The sequence below is a fragment of the Pinus tabuliformis genome, chromosome X (genome assembly GCF_031772625.1).
Source record: "Pinus tabuliformis cultivar Carrire ecotype Pingquan chromosome X, CPIR1, whole genome shotgun sequence".
NCBI classification, from domain to species: domain Eukaryota; kingdom Viridiplantae; phylum Streptophyta; class Pinopsida; order Pinales; family Pinaceae; genus Pinus; species Pinus tabuliformis.
In genome coordinates this window covers 1,647,791,064-1,647,811,251 of record NC_142308.1, presented here as the reverse complement: position 1 = coordinate 1,647,811,251, position 20,188 = coordinate 1,647,791,064, and the positions used below count along the sequence as shown (strand labels likewise).

The window sequence follows — 20,188 nt, the reverse complement described above, 5'->3', positions numbered from 1 at the left end:
CATTCATAATCATTTCCTGTTGAATACTTTTAAGTGTGAAGGGCAGAATTCAGCTTGCTGCTCTGCCTTGGGAAAGTATTCAAGTTCTATGTTTTCCTCCGTCTGAAAAGGATTCATGAATTCCTGCCCTTTTCAACATTCTCAAACATTCTTCACATTCCATATAAATTCAAATTGAATGTTTAAGCTTTTGCCTATCTTGCCTTATGTAATAATCTGCATCTTTCATTTAATTTCCCTATGCTGTTCTTGATCCCACGCTGCCCAGAAAACCCCATCATTCATTAAAACCCCTTTTCCTATCAATTTACTAGCCTAAAATCAGTTCCCATTCTAGAGTCATCTCGCACCCTATTGCTCATTTTATCGAGATTGACTGGAGAGAGACCTCTCCTATCCTCGTAGGGCTAGCTACGAGGCTGAGCTTGGTTTGATGTTGCCTTTAGTTTTGCCTTCCTCAGCCTGAGGCAGATTCGAGCACTAACATAGTGGCGACCATACTAGGGAAGATGGTTTGCTGTTGATGGGACATTCGACTTGAAGATTGTCTAGCCCCAGTACATGAAATCAAGTTGCAAATCTGATGTTGATGGTGGACAACAATCAGACACATATGAAGGCTGAAACATTCACCTGGCGACTCCAACTCAATCCAGACATTCCAGTGCTCGCTGATCCATTCATGCAATGGTAGGGTATGTGGCAAACCCTGCACTGTGTGAAGCTGTAAAAGAAGTTAGAGATCAGTTAAGGAAATTTGAATTTGATGAAGGATTTTTTGCTATGTTACAATGTTTGAAATCTCCAAAGTTCCCCCTTGAAGCTAAAACTGGTTTCTACGAGTTAGTTGTTGAAAAACTTGAGAAGGAGATTCAGTATTTGAATGAGCAGATCCAGTCATATGATTTCCGAGATCCTAAAAAGTTCTCGGAAACTCTTCCTCCATCGAAACAAGAAATAATAGAGTTGCCTACAGATGTTTGCATTGACAGTGTGAAGCTAGAGGTATGTATTGCGGAGTTGGGGCAGCAAACAGAGTTTGGCTTTTGCGATCCTATTGCAACATACATGGAAATGTTTTTCAGTTTGATTGATAGATCAGGCTATCTTTTACGTGACCAGGCTCATTACGTGCATGAAGGGCTGCCAACAATTACATCTGTGTCTTGGTGGAAGCATTCTCAAGTGGCATCATTCTCAGGTTTACTTGAATGATTGATCTGGCATTTCAGTATTACTTGATCTACTGTTTTCACAGCAAAGTAGGGTATATTTTGTAAATAAATAAGCAGCCAAAAGGCAGCATTTCGTTCTGAGTTTCATTACAGTTTTAGTGTGAAGTTTGCTGAGTCAGTTTTTCAGTCTTTTCAGTCAGTTTCAATTAATAAATGAGTCAAAATCTTGTGTGGTTGATTGAAATAATGACTCCATCGCCCAATGGATGGAGGCACTGTCTGCTCTCCCAAAGCTCTGCTGTTCTTGGCACCTCCAAGAAAGCGGCAACTGCCATCCCCATTGGAGCCAATGTTAGACTCCGTCTTGTCAGCCCGCTGCAGTCAAATTCACCAAGGTTCATTTCTCGTCATTTATAGTCATGGATGGCAAAGAGTCTTTAAGAGTTTTTAGGTCTAGGGTTTTGTTGACTTAGCCGCATGAAAGGTTCAGTTTCCATTGCTAAGTTTCATAGTCAATAAGGCTTGAGAGTGTTTCTTCTTCAAAACCCTGTTTTGAAGAAGAAATCATCAAATGTGTTTTTTTAGAATATGTAATTTGTCAAAAGTGTTCCAAAGCTCTACAGTTCCTCAATGGCACCAGCTTCAACAACCCTGCAATAGATAGACAAGAGTTATCAGTTCAACTTGGAAAATCAGTTAAAAGACAAAGGCAGTGTCTAAAGGCAAAAAAATTAGAGGTATCACACATGCTGTTGGTTCGACAGAAGATCCTTAATAAAAGGTCTAGTTCTTTGTATGATCAACTTCAAATTTCAATGGTGTAATAAATTGTTTTCGATTGGGCATCCACCTCTGCTTCGTTTGTGGACCCATTACCATGAAAACTGAAACGCAAAGCCGAGTTGAAATGTTAGAGTTAAGTTTGGAGTGTTTTAGAGCAGTGGATTTGGAGCTGGAGGTGCGCGCTACGCGCAGAGGGAGCGCGCTACACATATGAGGCGTGCTACCCACTTAACCTTCCCAGCCATTTGCAAAGAACACGGGCGCTACCCATATGAGGTGCGCTACCCGTTGGGTAGGCGCACTACCCATACAGCGACAGAGCCAAACAATTTTTTTTTTGCGTCCGATTTCGTGCCCAAACGCCCAAATCAGCTTCCAACTTGCATCTAAGGATTCTGTGTATCTGATTGATGCAGTTGCGGGTGGAAACATACTAATGAAGGCCTGCAAACCTTCTCTAGAATCTATTTATGTTACAAAAGTCATCCATGATTGCAAACGTGATAGTGGAGGGATTATCACAGACTATTCAGACATTGAAAAATGAAAAGAAACTTCGAATTAAGAAGTTGCAAGATCTTGGAACATCTTTGGTTGAACTTTGGAACCTAATGGATACTTCAATGGAAGAAAGAGAATGATGTAGAAATGTTGTATGCTATCTTGGAGCATTAGATACTGAAGTTACAAGCGCAGTTTCTCTTGCACGAGGCGGAGGTAGAAGTTGAGATATTGAATCTGTTGAAGGCAAGCAAAATGAAAAAATTGGTGTTGAAGAAGTGGATAAAGTTGGAGGAAAAGGTCCTCCACATGCTGTAATTTACAAAACACGCATTTCTATAATCTGCCTTGATTTGCATTTCTAAAAATCTGCCTTTGACATTTTGAGTGGAAACTGTTTTTGAATAAGGTACATCTTTGGAATGTCAGTCTTAGATTCGCCTTTGCAATTCTCTTCCAAGGATTCTCTTCCAAGAAAGAATTGTATTTCATTCTCTGTCATTCCAATTTGATCGACGATAGAACTAAGAAGTTCTGGATTGAGCGGGTGACAGGATGACACCGGTTTCAAGGAGATAGCGAAGCTTCTTGTTGTATGAACTTGCTCGATATTTGAGTAACACAGATGCCGCAGTTGAAAAGGAAGGATACCAGTTGACTCCCTTTAGACGTGTAGAGGAGCGCTATGGTTCTACTTTGCTGGAAGAGTTTAAGAATAAAAAAACCCGATGTTTTGCATTGTCATATATTGCTGGACATGTTTTGAATTATTATATATTGTTCATGGTTTCGTTGAGCAGCTGAAAGACAAGCAACGATATTCATATATTGTTGTTCGGAAAAATTCGTTGCATAAGTAACCTGTAAAAAGCGTTTGACCTCCAGCTAGGCTTGAAAATGTCCTATGTGGTAGTCAATTACAAATACTCTGGCATTCAATCCGTCTTCAAAATATATGCGTTGGATTTAATCAAGATCTCTTTCTAATTTCGGTAAAATGGCCAACGCATTTCCAGAAATTTGGGGGCAGTTGTAATTTCCAGAATGTGCAAAGTGGCATTCAAGTATTCGATTACCTATGTTGGTCTTCAGTTATGAGATCTACACTATAGGTGTGCTTCTTTTTTGGCCATCAACAGGTTTAGGGGAAGCGTTGTTTTGTTTTCAGAACAGATGATTGGCTCTGCAGTTTTGTTTGTTAAAAGATAATTAAATCATTCCTTATTTGGGTTGATTTGTTATCCCACTTCCAGGCTTATTTAATGTATTGAAAATCATTTGTAAGAGTAGGGATAATTCTGGCAGAGGTGTGAGGAGAAATAAAAAGTTTTATTGTACAGTTGACAGAAATTTAATTGAAAGTTTGTAGCTCTGTTTCATAAGACCCCTGTGGTAACAACTTACCATTATGTTTTTCTCTGTTTTCATATGTTTCTTGTTATGTTTATTGTTTCATTCATAATCATTGCTTGTCGAATACTTTTAAGTGTGAAGGGAAGAATTCAGCTTGCTGCTCTGCCTTGGGAAAGTATTCAAGTTCTATGTTTTCCTCCGTCTGAAAAGGATTCATGAATTCATGCCCTTTTCAGCATTCTCAAACATTCTTCACATTCCATATAAATTCAAATTGAATGTTTAAGCTTTTGTCTATCTTGCCTTATGTAATAATCTGCATCTTTCATTTAATTTCCCTACGTTGTTCTTGATCCCACGCTGCCCAGAAAACCCCAGCATTCATTAAAACCCCTTTTCCTATCAATTTACTAGCCTAAAATCAGTTCCCATTCTAGAGTCATCTCGCACCCTATTGCTCATTTTATCGAGATTGACTGGAGAGAGCCCTCTCCTATCCTCGTAGGGCTAGCTATGAGGCTGAGCTTGGTTTGATGTTGCCTTGAGTTTTGCCTTCCTCAGCCTGAGGCAGATTCGAGCACTAACATACCCGAAGTTCTATGGAAAAGCTAAAGAAGATCCTCAGGGCCATGTGATGACATATCACCTCTAGTGCTCGCTAAACTCATATGTGGATGATTCCATTCATCTTCGTCTTTTCCAACAGACCCTCATGGGTGCTATAGTGAAATGGTACATTGAGCTACCTCGAAGTACTTTCCATGACTTCAATTCGTTAGCCATGGGTTTCCTCACGCATTTCTAGTTGTCGATTGATTATGAAACTGGCACCTATTTTCTCACATCGCTTAAGCAAGACACTGCGATGCACATCTCTGATCATATCCATGAATGGAAACGTAGACGTTACTTGATCAAGTTCGAGATAGTTGATCAGTTGCTCACTTAATGGTTTACCAAATCATTCATGGCACCCATTGCTCACGATATAGCTATGGGTGGATGTGTCACTAAAGAGTAAGCCATTGCCCATGCCCTGTACTTGGATCTGGCTTACTCTCAGTCTGGCACCTTATAAAAATTGTTACCCAATGCTCTGTGGTCATCATTCGATCCTGCAACATTAAAGTCACCAGTTGTTCCTCCCGTTGATGGAGTTATTGGTTCAGTATCCCAGACCCTGCTAAAACTTCTTCCAAACATAAGTCAATCTTGAATGCTACTCCTAACAATTCATCTCAAAATCCACCAAGCCCTGGTAAAACCTTGGAGGTCCATGTTGTCCAGTCTACCACAGTGGACAAATTCTCAAAAGGAAAAAAGAAAGGCAAAGGCAAAGCTAAAGTGATGCCCCAAAACAGGTTCCTCCCAAATCGTCTGCAGGCAAATATTCATAATGGAAACCTACGTATCCCTGCCTCATTTGTGAGGAGGATCACTATACTAATGATTGTCCATGACGATCCAAAGTTAGTCACTCGCTCAAAGGGACCCCTCTATCCTTAAAGAGCCATTTCCATCTCAGCAGACTCAAATGGTTGACCAACCCCGATCTGCTTCCTCTAGATCTCAAGTGTTCATGATGAGTGTAGAGCTATAGAAAGGGTCTCTTTCACCTCTAATTACCTCACATTAATATTTCAATCCGGGAGCGTTTTGTTATTTCAAAGAGTGTCTTAGTCTGAGGCTATCATTTGTAAGAGTAATGCTAGTAGTACAACGTTCAAAAATACAAGAGTAAACATATGCTTATCTATAACTAAGTTACTTCAAAGGAATAAATCACACACTCAGAAAACTAGGAAACTTATCAGTCAAGGGTTCGGTAGCGATAACCCATCCCTTTGGAAACTGATGGAAAGGAAATTAGAGCATGGACCACGGATCTAGGAGCTAGATAGTAAATGCCGAGGCTCACTACAGCCACAGATTGTCTCTCACACCAAAACAACAAATGCGAGTAAATAAAACGGCAGATAGAAAAATGGAACAACAAATAAGAAATCGAACGACAAATCTGGAATGGAACAGCAATTCTAAAATGGAATAGCAATGAAACAACTAAGTCTCGCGAGCAGTAATCAAACTTAATCTACTAACTCAAATGCACTCATCGTAATCAAATGGCAATCTTTCACTCTTAAGGCAAATCAAGCAGCACACACTAATGGGACAGCGTTTGGAAATCATATACACACACAACATGATTGAAGAGTAATCTGATCTAGCATCAATCTTAATTAACAGGAATACGACTGCGTTTCAAAATAGAACAGCATTACTTCTGAATCCAACAATCGTAAAGAACACAACTTTTGGATGAATTCTATAACATGAATGTACAACACAAAAGATCTGTAACAAAATAGTAACAATATTCGATCAAGACTAATAACATTCAATCAACTCTGAAGCGATCAGTAATATAATATAGAGTCAATACAACAGTCCTGTCTGTAAAAACCTTAATGAATTAATCTTGACAGAGAATGTGATGTAAACTTATAAAGCATATCAGATTACCAAATAACGACGATAAGAAAATCACGCAGAAATCAAATCGTAGTGATACGGAAGCAAGTGTCATGTGGGGCCGGGCCCTTAGCCTCCAAGGGTACACCGCTTTAGGTTAATCCAGACGTAGAGATAAAATAATCACCAAGTTTGTATTAACGCATGAAACGAAATTACAATGAACCAGCTCTTATACAGGCTCAATGATCAAAGTTTTGATCTTAACAGAAATTACATAAAAGCATAATCCCCCCAAAGCTAACAGTGTTGTCCCTTTATATAAGGGTGACGGCAGAGATGTCTAAGTAACAAGATAGATAAAGCAGTGATCCCTCAGGATCAAAGATCCTGAGGGATTCGCCAAACTGTTAATCATTAATCATCTATTTTCTCCTCCGCCGAGCTGTTGTCTTCTCCTCCTTTTCTGGGCCGATTTGCTTTGATCTGCTTAGCCCTGTTTGCACTCGGTCCCCAGTCAAAGGGACAACAGTTACCCTGTTCTTGTATTTTTCTTTGGAACAACAACTCCTCATTTTCACCCTTTCCTGCACAGGAGAATGACAATTATCAACGGTTAAGTCTTGCATATTAATCTCACATGTTTTGTTACAATTCTTCATTGTTTTCCAAGTTCATGATGAAAAAAGGTTCACAAGTTCTACTAACAAGCCACTGAAATGATCATCAAAAACATACCTTTTTAGTACTCCACACACCCCCCCGCTTACCCTGTTTCATGCCCTCGTGAAAACGTTGTAGTTGACATGCAAGGCAGTGAGAGAATAGGCTAGAGAAGAAATCTCATGCGGAGGCCTACAGCCATGATGAGTAACTAGGTAGTCAAAGAACTGGCCTGTTTGACCCTCAGGCATCTCATACAAGGCTTGATACCGGGTGCAGGGTGCCAAATAATTGGACTGCGGAATCTATATCCTAACTAGGATGGCCCTGCTCTCAAAATTCTTTCGCCATAGAGGTTCAAACGGTTGGCAGCTAATTCAAAATTCTCATACTTAAACGGTTCCCTGAGCTGGATATTCGGATTAGAGATTTGGTACCGAAATTTGGCTGCATCAATGGCAAGGTCTTTGATAGAAAGAAAATACTCCAAACCTTGTTGAATGAGTGCCTCATGCATGGGTCCTAATGTTTCAATGACACCTGGAGTCCTCATGAGGTTTCTATGTGCTTTCCACAACTGCACTGGGTTCCTAGGCTCAGCCCTTACCCACAAATCTAGGCCATTTTCCTACCTCTGGAAAGTATTATAGGCTTTGAGCCATTTAATTTGATTAACCCCGAATGAGATGAATGCTTTCAATTGGATGTCTCCAACAAAAGGGCCAGGGTTCAGCTCAGTCTCTTGATCTATTACAAGGTTATGCAAATAGAATTCGCACAGCAATCTCTGCACCTTCACCCCGTAATGTTTACAGCAGTCTATAAAGTCATTGACAATGTTAATTTGTATGGGGGCACCTACTTTAACAGCTTTCATTTTTAATTGTAAATACCATTCCAGTAAAAATAGAGCATAATTTTTGGCAGGGGCCCTACATGCTAAAACGTCATTGTATAAATAACACAAGGTATCCATCTACTTGATAACAGTATCTAGCCTACGAGTTACCTTTGCAAATTTCTCTTGCTCCTTCCGCCAACCTTCAAAGGCTTGGCTTTCGGATTGATTGATGTTCCTTAGTTGCTGTTGTAGTTCTTCATACTTCTCGCGAGGGACCGTTTGCTCTCTAAGCTTTTCTGCTTCTTGCTGAGCCTGTTTCAATCCCTTGCGCAAGGTTACTGTCTTTGGATCTCTTCTCCATGCAGCAGTGGAGGCCGGGAGTTTTACCTGAACTTTCTTATTGCGTTGTTTTTAGTTCAGAACCCTTATCACCCCTGAGGGTGGTGCCTCTGCCTGGATTTCCTTGTCACAAGTCATCATATCATCCATTTCTATTTTAACATGAATATCATTTTGTTTCTGTTCCTTTTCAAATGGAACAACAGTCTGTTCTTCAGCATCGTTTGGAACAGTAGTTGGATTTTCAGCAGGGTTTTGAACAGCAGGGTGATTTTTGGTCCTCCGCCTTTTTGTCTTGCGAAGTTTTACTGGAATGGTCACCTTTTTCTTCCCTGTGGTCTTTCTTACCCTCTGCCTTGCTTTCAGGATCCTGATCTGCTGGTGGAGCTGGGCTATTATACTCAATAATCTCTGCTATTCCTTTCGCAATTCTTTAATTTCCAGCGTTTCATTAGAAGGAACAGTAGGCTGTCTGCTGCGGTTTGGGCCGTGACTAGTCCCTGGATCTTTCTCCTGGGGTGTTTCTTCACTGTTCTGCTCTGGTTGTTCTAGGGTAGGAACCTTAACTGGTTCCGTCACTTCCTAGGCAACTTCTTTTTCTGCTCCTACTTCCTCCGGAATTTCCTCTGGTGGTTTAGGAACGGATTGTTCATGTTCAGTATCTCTTATCTCTTCTTCATCATGAACAAGCAGATTTCCTTCTTCTACCTCTTCTGCATGTGGTTTTTCAGATGCATTTTCCTCTTGGGGTTTGTCGTGGAGGTCTGTTGGACTGGAAGGTTGGCCATACTCACCCATATTGGCCAAAACTGCGGCCAATTCATCTTCTCCCACTGGGTCCTGTGGTGGGCTACCTTCCTGCTGTCCCATTTCCTCCTCCTGCTTGGATTGTTCAACTTCTTCCTCAGAATGCTCAGCTTCTTCCTCATTTTCCTCTTCAGATTGCTTAGCCTCCTCTTCAGATTGCTCGACCTCTTCTTTCTCTTCTCCTTCAGCTTGCTCTACTTCTACTTCTGGCCGTGAGGATTGCTCGTCCTCAATTTCTACTGGCTGGCTGGTGCTTTCCTGGAGCTTTTCCAGCCTTCCTCGTATCCGAGCTAACCGGACTGATTTTCTGCATTTCTCTGACTGTTCGGGTGTACCGGTGGCATGCTTACGCTTTGCCGATTCCTGGCGTGTTTTTGGACGTTCAGATGTACTAGTGACATGTTTTTGTTTTACTAATTCTCTGTGTTTTTCTGGACGTTCTGGTGTGCTGGTAGTCCTGAGACTTCTGTGATTATATCATCGGTGACTGCTATCTGTCTCCCCCTTACTATGGAGTAATTCTCCTTCAGATTCTGCAGGAATTCAATTGCCACTATTTCATTAGACTCCTGCAAGCGGTTGAGATAAGTCAACCACCCTGCTCTTTCCAGGATCTCCCCGGTAGAAGCGGAGACTAACAACAGCTGTGGTTCCCTTCGAATCACCTTTCCTCCCATGTTTTCACTGTGGATTCTCAATGGAACAACAACTGCTTGTGCTGTTTGAAACACAAAGAGGGTAATAATCGCAAGATTTTGAAAAAAAAACAGAGTATGCAACAGAAATGGCTTATGAACAACAACTTGTGTAAAAAATAGAAATATCATGCTGTTAAGCCGTGCCATACCCTAGTACACTATCTTTCCCGAATAGTGAGCTGACACATAATCCAGGGAATAATGAGGTTAACCTCCCCCCCCACAATGTGATAGGCTGTCCTAGCCGTCAAATAAAGGAGCAGCACCCGATCTGCAACAAAGTCATAAAGGAACAGTGTATGAAAATATGCCATATTTAGAAAAACAGCAAATTACCGAAATCGAGGCGTAAAGTTGGATCGTGTATTACGTAAGAGGCTGCTGTGATATGATGCGAGGCTGGGGGGATAGGACGTCTGTCGTACTTGCCAAATCTTAAGTGGTCATTGTCACTTAGTTTGCCATGATTGGTGGTAATAAATTTTCATGCGATATATAAGTCGGGAAATAATATATGATTAGTTCCTAGGATATAAGAAACAAAAGAGTATTAGTATCTTACCTATTGGTGTAACCAATGTGACTTCAATACCATTAACAGTGCTCTGCTACCGACAGGTGTCCATAACCTTGGAAGAGTTGTTTATTTCACCCCTGGAACCATGATCCTTTATGTGTATATTAAGGAGTGTAATGTCAAAGTGTAGGACAGTATGCTGGCTTGGTAACCAGTTAGTCATAATGCCATTCACGAGGAAGGAGCGAAAAGTGGGCAGGCCGGCTCGTGATGAGACCTCCTATTCCAAGCTTTGTTTATCTGAGATACCTTTTGGACCATATCCCTGGTGTGGTGGCCATAGTGGGAATGCCACTTCACTTCCATCCTCATGATCATGGTAGGCTGGCTCTTGATGAGACCCCCTATCCTGCATTTGACAACTTATAATTCATGTTTACTTCTTTTTTCCATAAAGTACTTTTCCTTATTTATACACAAAGGGTGGTTCCACACTCCTTAAGAGTAGGAATGGTGGAAGAAGTCTTATCATCTCAATAGGAAGATATAAACCCTTTGCTCTTAATCCTAAACAATAATCAAAGAGGATTAAAGGGATTGTCATGATAAAGATAACCAATCAAAGAAAAATTAGTAAGACAATGACAGCAAAAGATGGTGAATAAGTGTGTCCTTCCTTTTGTCCTCTTACCAATACAGAGCCTTATAAAGATAGCGATTTATGATTTGCGGATTTCGGTATGTTGTGATTTTGTGTTCATTGCATAAGTGCATAGCTGTATCTTAAAGACTTTGAAAGAACAGGAGAAAGAAGCATCCTCAATTTAAATCAGCAAAAGGAATAAGCTGTTTCACAAGGAGAGAAAAGTATGCTAGTGGTGTTCCTTTTGGAAAGAGGAACAACAAAGGAGCATCGATATCAAAAGTGCAAATGTCGTTCCTTTTGAAAAAGGAACAGCAGAACACACCAATGCCGTTCCTTTGAAAAAGGAACAACAAAAATTAAAAAAAAATGCTATTCTCTTGGAAAAGGACAGCAAAACACTCGAAATGTCGTTCCTTTTGAAAAAGGAACAACAGCCATGAAAAATGTTGTTCCTTTGAAAAAGGAACAGCAAAAGACACAAAAATGTCGTTCCTTTAGAAAAGGAACAACAAAAATCAAAAATATGTTGTTCCTTTGGAAAAGGGACAACAAACACACAACAGTGTCGTTCCTTTTGAAAAAGGAACAACAAAAATCGAAATGTTGTTCCTTTTGAAAAAGGAACAACAGAAAATCAAGAATGTTGTTCCTTTTGAAAAGGAACAGCAGAAAATCAAGAATGTTGTTCCTTTTAAAAAGGAACAACAGAAAATCAAGAATGTTGTTCCTTTTGAAAAGGAACAGCAGAAAATCAAGAATGTTGTTCCTTTTCAAAAGGAACAGCAGAAAATCGAGAATGTTGTTCCTTTGGAAAGGAACAACAGTAACACACAAATGCCATTCTTTTGGAAAAGGAACGGCAAAAATCGAAATGCTGTTCTTTTTGAAAAAAAAGGAACAACAAAAATGAGAGAAAAACATTAGTTCAAACATATGTACAAGAATGACTCAAAGAAAAGAACTTATGTACAAATTGTAAAAAGAAATGAATTCCTTAATGAATTACAGGTGAGGAAGACTTCTCTTCCTCTCCTAAAATCTCCATATCAGTGTCTCGGCGCAGCTGCTAGCAGAAGGATTCCCGAGTGAGTGGTTTGCGATAGAGACGAACTCGGTGGCCATTTAATTTGAAGGCATATCCAGAACCGTCAATGGTGATTAGAGTAAGGGTTCCATTGTCATGTACCTTCTGGATTTCATATGGTCCCAACCAACGAGTCTAGAGTTTCCCAGGGAAGTCCTGAAACCGAGAGTCGTACAACAGAGCCCAGTCTCCCTCATGGAAGACTTTGTTTTTAATGACCGCATCATGCCATTTAGCTCACTGCTGTTGAATTAGAGCTGTATTTTGAAGTGCAGAGAGCCTAATTTCGTCCAACTCATTGATCTGTTGTAGTCAATTAATCTGTGCCTCGTTTAGATCTAAGCCAACTTCCTGTGTTGTTCATAATGTTTGGATTTCGAATTCTATGGGAAAAATGGGTTGTTTTCCAAACACTAATTGATAAGGTGAGTAACCAGTGGTGCTTCTCCATGTTGTTCTATAGGCCCAGAGTGCTTCAGGTAGTTTGGCAGCCCAATCGCGCCTATGTGACGCAATGGTTTTTGTTAGGATTGATTCTATTACCTTATTGCTGCTTTCTACTTGTCCATTCACCTATGGGTGGTATGGAGTAGTGATTTTATGCTGGACATGATAATTGTTGAGTGTTGCAGCTAATATATTCCCAGCAAATTGTGGTCCTCCATCTATAATTATCTCCCTTGGAAGGCCATAACGTACAAATAGATGGAACATGAACTGTATGACAGAGTCCTCTGTGGCTCTTGGCAATGCTTCTGCTTCAACCCATTTGGTGACATATTCTGTTGCCACCAAGATATATGTTTTCTGATTTGATGATGGGTTGATGGGTCCAACAAAATCAAGAGCCCATCGCTCGAATGGTTCAATGACTAAGTGTGGTTTCAGAGGCATCTCGTCAGATTGACCAGGACGTCCTGCTCGCTGGCAGCTGTCACAGGCTTGGACAAATTTCTTTGCATCTCTGAAAATCGTGGGCCAATAATATCCTATCTGTAGTACTTTATGTCCTGTTCTGCGCTCCACAAAGTGTCTAGCACATGGTCCATCATCACAGGCTTTTAGGATGTCAAAGATTTCGTCTTCTCGAACACATCTCCTAATATGAATGTCTGCCCCTGTGTGAAACAAATAGCCCCCAATCCACGAGAATCAAGCACTTTTCTGAACAATTTGTTTGCGTTCATTAGGGGTTAGGTGCTTTGGTAGTTTACCTACTGCGAGGTAATTGGCAACATCAGCATACCAGGGTGTTTGAACAGCAACAGAAAACAGATGTTCGTCCAGAAATTGATCTTCAACTGCTGCTGCATCGATTGGCTTTGGCATTCTTGAGAGAAAATCGGCTACAGGGTTTTCTTTGCCAGGCCAATCCTTGATTGTGATATCGAATTCCTGTAATAAAATCAACCATCTAGTTATTCTGGCATTTGTGACAGGCTTATTTGCTAAATATTTTATGGCAGAATGATCTGTATACAAGATAACAGGATAGCCTATAATATAATGTCTAAACTTATTGACAGCATGTATTATAGCTAGGAATTCTTTTTCAGTAACAGTGTAATTTAATTCAGCAGGGGATAAATTTTTGCTGATGTAATAAATAGCATATGGTTTTTTATCCTCTTCTTGCCCAAGGACTGCGCCAATGGTTGTATCTCAGGCATCAGATGATATCTGAAATGGAAAATCCCAGTTTGGTCCTCGAAGGACTGGGGTTGTGGATACGAGCTTCTTTAAATCCTTCAAAGCATGCTCACATTTTTTTGTCCAAAGAAAATCAACGTTACCAGTTAGTGCATATAAAGGTGCAGCAATGTGCGAATAATGTTCTATAAATTGTCTATAATAACCAGAAAATCCAAGAAAGATGCGTACCTCTGTTTGAGTAGTAGGAGTGGGAATAAACAAAAGTATTTGGATTTTGTCCGGGTCTACCTGAATGCCGGCTGCTAAAACATAGTGTCCTAGGATAAGTCCTTCAGTCATCATCATGTAACATTTTTCGTGGCTTAAGCAAAGCCTGGTAGCTATGCAGCGTTGTAGGACTTTTTCTAGGGTGTCTAGTGCTGGATCAAAATCATCTCCATATGGTGTAAATTCATCCATGTATACTTCAATTCCATCATTTATTAAATCTGCAAAAATGCTAAGGATAGACCTTTGGAATGTGGCAGGAGCATTACATAAGCCAAAAGGTAGAACTCGATAGGCAAATGTTCCCCAAGGACAAGTAAAAGTAGTTTTGTCTTGGTCTTCAGGGGCAATCTGAATCTGATTGTATCCACTGAAGCCATCCAGGAAAGAAAGAATTTATTTCTTGCTAAAGTATCTAATACTTGGTCTATGAATGGGAGAGGAAAGTGGTGTTTTTGTGTTTCTTTATTTAGTTCTCTGTAATCCACGCAGATTCTCCATTTTCCCATTCTTTTCTGGTACCACCACAAGCGGAGAGACCCATTTACTATCAGAAATAGGATAGATAAAATTGACATCTAAAAGTTTCTGAAGTTCAGCTTTTACCACATCCTTTAGATGAGGATTAAGTCTCATTTGCGGTTGACGAACAATTCTGGCATCCTTTTCTATATAAATATGGTGTGTACATAATTGGGGATCAATTCCTTTCATATCAGGGTAATCCCATGCAAATGCTTCTTGATATTTTCTTAACAAATGGATGAGCTTCGTTTCTTGTTCAAGTGTGAGGTTGGCATTAATATTTAAAGTTTTTCCTAGTTCAATTTCCACAATTTTACTATTTGCAACAGAAGTAACAGGTATTGTTTGATCATGTGTATCTTTCAAAGGATCTTCTTCTAATTCATTGTCAAATGTTGCTTCTATCATGTGACACTGTGTGCAGGATCCAGATTCAGTTTGACTAATGAAGTTGTTAATGGTGTCATCTTCTGTTTGATCTTTAAAATCAAGTGCCTCTTGTATAGTTAATGGAGATCTAATGTTGTCAGTAAGGTATGATACAGGGTGCTTGTTAGTTTTAATTATTGTGACACTTGGCTGCGCTGGAGGATATAGAACTAAATTCTTGATATTTGGTCCTTTAGTTATGGTCATATTTCCTTATCGACAGCCAATGTAAGCATCGGCAGTGGCAAGCCAAGGTCTACCTAGGATTAGCGGGTGTCCATCAAGTCGGGTTTTTGGATTAATTATTAGGAAATCGGTTGGATATTCCCAGGAATCTACGGAGACCATGACATCATGTAGAGTACCCTCTGGTCTGACCACAAATCGGTCAACCAATTCTAACAAAGTAGAAGTGGGTTCTACAGATGTAATGTCGAGCTTTTGGCAAGTAGTGGTTGTTAAAATATTAATTGCAGCTCCTAGATCAACTAAGGCATTAGACAAGGTCTGACCATAAATTTGAACAGTTACAATTGGATTTCCTGGGTCTTCATATTTAATGGGTGTTTTGTTTCCTGATAGTAAATCAGATAAAGTACCAACTACTTGGACTCTTGGATTAGTTGTTATATTCCTCCTTGGTTTCTTTATGCACAATTCTTTGATAGTTTTTGCGTATATAGGAATGTCTTGAATGGCTTGGAGGAATGGGTTTTTTATGTACAGATTTTGTAATTCTCCCAGAATGTTGAAGTCAAGATACTGTAAAGGTCGAGGTATGACTAATCGTTCTGGGAACGGAGGAGAGAATGTGGTTGCTTGATTATGAGTCTGCTGCTTATTCACATCCTCTTGTTGCAACTGATGTTCTCTTGGTAACCGATCTTCAATATGAATTGTTTTATCTCCCTCAGTTTCAATAATACATCCAGATCGTAACTGAAGATCATTACACTCCCTCAGGTCGGGTCCTATTTTTGGTGATTCTATAATTTGGAGAGATTGGACCGGTCTGTTATTTGGATTGGGGTTGGGTTGGGCTGGGAGTTGCGGTCTCAGATTAGACTGGGGATTTTGTTGTAAGGCTGGCAGAGTAGGTTGAGGGAGCAGAATAGTTCCTACTGGTTGGTGCATCGGTCTCTTCCAGTTTGTCTGCCAGGCTGAACTTTGTGAAGTAGGGGGAGTCCATTGTGGAGGATATGGGCTATTTTGCCAATATGGTGGAGTGTAAGGGAAATTCGGCCAACCAGATTGGCTTGCCTAATTCAGCCACGGGTTTGAAGAAGGAAACGACTGTGGTGACCAGTTTGAAAATGGGGGTTGGGACTGACATTGCCACATACTATATTGTTGAGCATTATACTGTGGAGGGTGAAAAGAAGAAGTTGGGTCTGGAAACATACCAGATTGTCTCGGCTGCCACTGGCGGCGCTGGTTGATCAAGTACACCGATTCTGGTTCTTCTTCCGCTTCCTTATATATCGCTTTCAATCCAGGAAGTGAGGGGCAGCTCTCCGTAAGGTGATATTTTGTACAGATGGCGCATGTTTGGACTGTATCCAGTGGACATTACTTGTGACTATGCTTTTTCCTGCATCGGGGACAGAAGATCGCCAAATTCTGTTCTGCCTCCATCTGCTTCTGTTTAGCCTGCATAATATCAAGTTGTGTAGTTAGTGTCCCCAGAATATCAGTTTTAAAATTTTCCAATAAATTTCCAATCTCTACACGTGTTACTCCTTTTATTGATATTTTGTTATCTCTTACAAACTGATCATGTTCTGCCAGTTTTACTCTTGTGCTGCCTCTCGAACTCCTGATACATAAATCAATGATGTTAGCAAAATTCTCTTGATAAATATCCCCTTTTCCCATGATGTTTAATGTTTCAATCCATTGTTCCTTCATGCCCCTTATCAATGCAGTTTTTAACACATTATCAGGTAAAGGTAGTGATGCATAAGGAGATCTTTGTAGATTGTACTGAAAACGTTCCATATACTCCTCTAATGTTTCATTCGGTTTGGATGTCATTTGGAATATTTCGTCCTTTAATTCTCTAGACCTACAATAATCCTGATATTTTTTCAAGAAAGATTCTTTCATTTGATCCCAATTGTTTATGACCCCACCACCTAGTCCCATAAACCATCTTAAAGCAGCCCCTTTTAATGTAGAGGGGAATAATTTCAATTTCTGGGGATCAGTGGTGTAATCATATCCCCTGCACAACACAACGAATTCGAATAAAAATGCATCCGGATCTTCTGATGTGAGACTGTGAAATGTAGGGATATGTTGAAAAGGGATAGCTTTCATGGGCGCATTTGCTGCAGAATCCACAATAGGGTATTGTAATGTAGAGGTTTGAGTGTTTGGCTGGTTCTGAGCCACATGATCGAATATATGTCAATAACCTTCTGGGATATCTAGGAGGGTATTCCTAGGTTGAGAGGGAATGGCTTTGACAGGGATAGTTTTAATAGCACTTCCATTATTTGGGATAATGAGAATACCTGATGTCTGAGGAGATTGGTTTCCTTCAACAATGATTTTTGCAGCACTCCCCTTATCTGGGCTATTTAATGGTTGATTTGTTCCAATAGGAGATCTTGGTTCCTCGTTTTCCCCTGTTTCTCCTTCTCCTTCACAAAGCTTGCTGAAATTCCCTTCCTGCAATAGTTCTAGAGTAGAATTTTCAATTTCTTGAAAGTCTTGCTCTTCAGTTTGACTATGCACCTCAGCAAAGGCTACAGATGGTGATCCTGTGGCCTGAAGGGAACTAGTAGGCTGTTTAGAAATGATTTTCCTGGGGCCTATTGATGGCTGAGATTCTGTTTTCTTATAGATTTCGTCTATGAAGGTCATTCGGCCAAGGGTCACCGGCCCCTTAGCTTTTTCAGGTTTGGGTGGAGGTTTGATATTCTTTTCTGGTTTCTTCTGCTTAGTCATGCACTCAAATGAACTACTAAATTCTATTCAAACAAGGTAATCAGCAAATCTATTAGGAAAGCGGACAGTGGAGTAGGGCTTTTACATGCTCCGTACGCAGGTTCTTACCTTCCGTTTTTAAGATCCAACTCTTCCCTAGCAGGTTCATACACTACTCTGAAAAAGACAAATGGCTACACTCTTCACCGGCAACGGTGCCAAAATGTAGAGATATAAAAAGGGTCTCTTTCACCTCTAATTACCTCACATTAATATGTCAATCCGGGAGCGTTTTGTTATTTCAAAGAGTGTCTCAGTCTGAGGCTATCATATGTCAGAGTAATGCTAGTAGTACAGCGTTCAAAAATACAAGAGTAAACGGATGCTTATCTATAACTAAGTTACTTCAAAGGAATAAATCACACACTCAGAAAACTAGGCAACTTATCAGTCAAGGGTTCGACAGCGATAACCCATCCCTTTGGAAACTGTTGGAAAGGAAATTAGAGCATGGACCATAGATCTGGGAGCTAGACAGTAAATGCCGAGGCTCACTACAGCCACAGATCGTCTCTCACACCAAAACAACAAATGCGAGTAAATGAAACAGCAGATAGAAAAATGGAACAACAAATAAGAAATCGAACAACAAATCTGGAATGGAACAACAATTCAAATCTGGAATGGAACAGCAATTCTAAAATGGAACAGAAATTTTGAAATGGAACAGCAATTCTAAAATGGAACAGCAATGAAACAACTAAGTCTTGCGAGCAGTAATCAAACTTAATCTACTAACTCAAATGCACTCATCGTAATCAAACGACAATCTTTCACTCTTAAGGCAAATCAAGCAGCACACACTAATGGGACAGCGTTTGCAAATCATATACACACACAACACGCTTGAAGAGTAATCTGATCTAGCATCAATCTTAATTAATAGGAATACGACTGCGTTTCAAAATAGAACATCATTACTTCTGAATCCAACAATCCTAAAGAACACAACTTTCGGATGAATTCTATAACATGAATGTATAACATGCATTTATGTTCCTTTATGCTATTTTAATTGCAATTCTAATCACATCACGAAAGAAAAAGATCTTCGTTAAATTCGAGAGATCAGTCAACTCGGATCATTAGCTTTCTTTGAGAACGAGACACCTCCTACAAGATGCATGTGCCCTGCTGCCACACATCTATAGTATTTGACATCTGCATCGAAAATTCTCATTGTGTTATCTTTGGACCCAGATGCTAACATAATATGTCATGAAAAAATAACAATATCTAGACAAAGAACTATTTTTGTGTATCCTAACAATTCATATATACATGTCATGGATGAAAGTCCATACATTAGCGCCTTCTCCATAATTTTTGCAATTGCAAGAAACTTCTCCTCATCCCTAATAAATTTCAAATCAACTATCTCCTTAGTGTAACCTATAAGATGCTTGTTAGCCTTTAAATCACATTTTTCTTCATTGCTCTCATCCAAATTGTAAAAGAGGAAAAATTAATCAACAGTAACACACAACACTCCATTAGATATATTTTGAGGTCTAAAATGGTCCTCCTAAGGAAAAACTATAAAAAAAAATTCTTTGTGGCCACACCACTTTTCTTTTTATTTTTAGGCAATGGCTGGATATGGTTCATAGTAGACACCAACCTAGAACAACTTGGGAGAACAAAAATAGAGTCTAATGGTTCATATGTCAATATATTTTCTTGCTAGTGATAATCACACAGGTCCCAAATATTTACAACCTTATATATACCATCATTGAGCATATTCCAACAATTTCCAGAGATTGTTGAACTCTTCACTATAGAAAATATTTTTCCAACACTGAAATGCACTTCTTAGCTACAAGATCCCATACTTAAATAGTTGCATCATTACTTCCAGAAAACAAAAAAAGAAAATGGGATTCGATGATCAGAATGTTTGACACCCTAAATAAGTTTATGAACCTATGTTTTTGAGGGGGAAAATTCACTGCATTATCCAAATTCCTCTCATGCGTGGAATTAATGTGGGATTTTAACTTGTATCCACCTACACACCTTTTTGTACATTTTTCGAATGGAAAAATATGATAATTCACAAGAAAATGTGTTTTCATATGTTCATGAAAGTAACAATCCAGAGAAAATGGCTTACTAGAAAATTATTGTGAACATGAAAAATGTTTTCGTCTTGTATGGATGAGAAAATATCTCTTCAAATTGGAGCCATCTAGAAATTTCCTGCCAAAACCTCAATGAAAATGTAGTCCCTCATTGTGTACCTGTGAATTCTTTCTCCAATCATCTATAAAATTATTTTCAAGACCTTTATAGATACAAAAGGAAACCCTTTGGGAAAGAGTTTCGGACCTTGTCTCCTTCTCTTACTTCCCTTGAGAGATGCTAAAATATTGTTCTTTAGTATTTTCTTCTTCCACAGAATCACTACTTATGCAGTGATATTGACCAATTCATACATTTCT

The 20,188-nt window shown here is 39.6% G+C and overlaps 1 pseudogene; it reads right to left on the bottom strand.

Moving 5' to 3' along the window:
• LOC149146351 (uncharacterized) overlaps nucleotides 1-19,775 on the bottom strand; it is a 191,859-nt pseudogene extending 172,084 nt beyond the window's left edge.
• Between the last annotated feature and the right edge of the window lie 413 nt (nucleotides 19,776-20,188).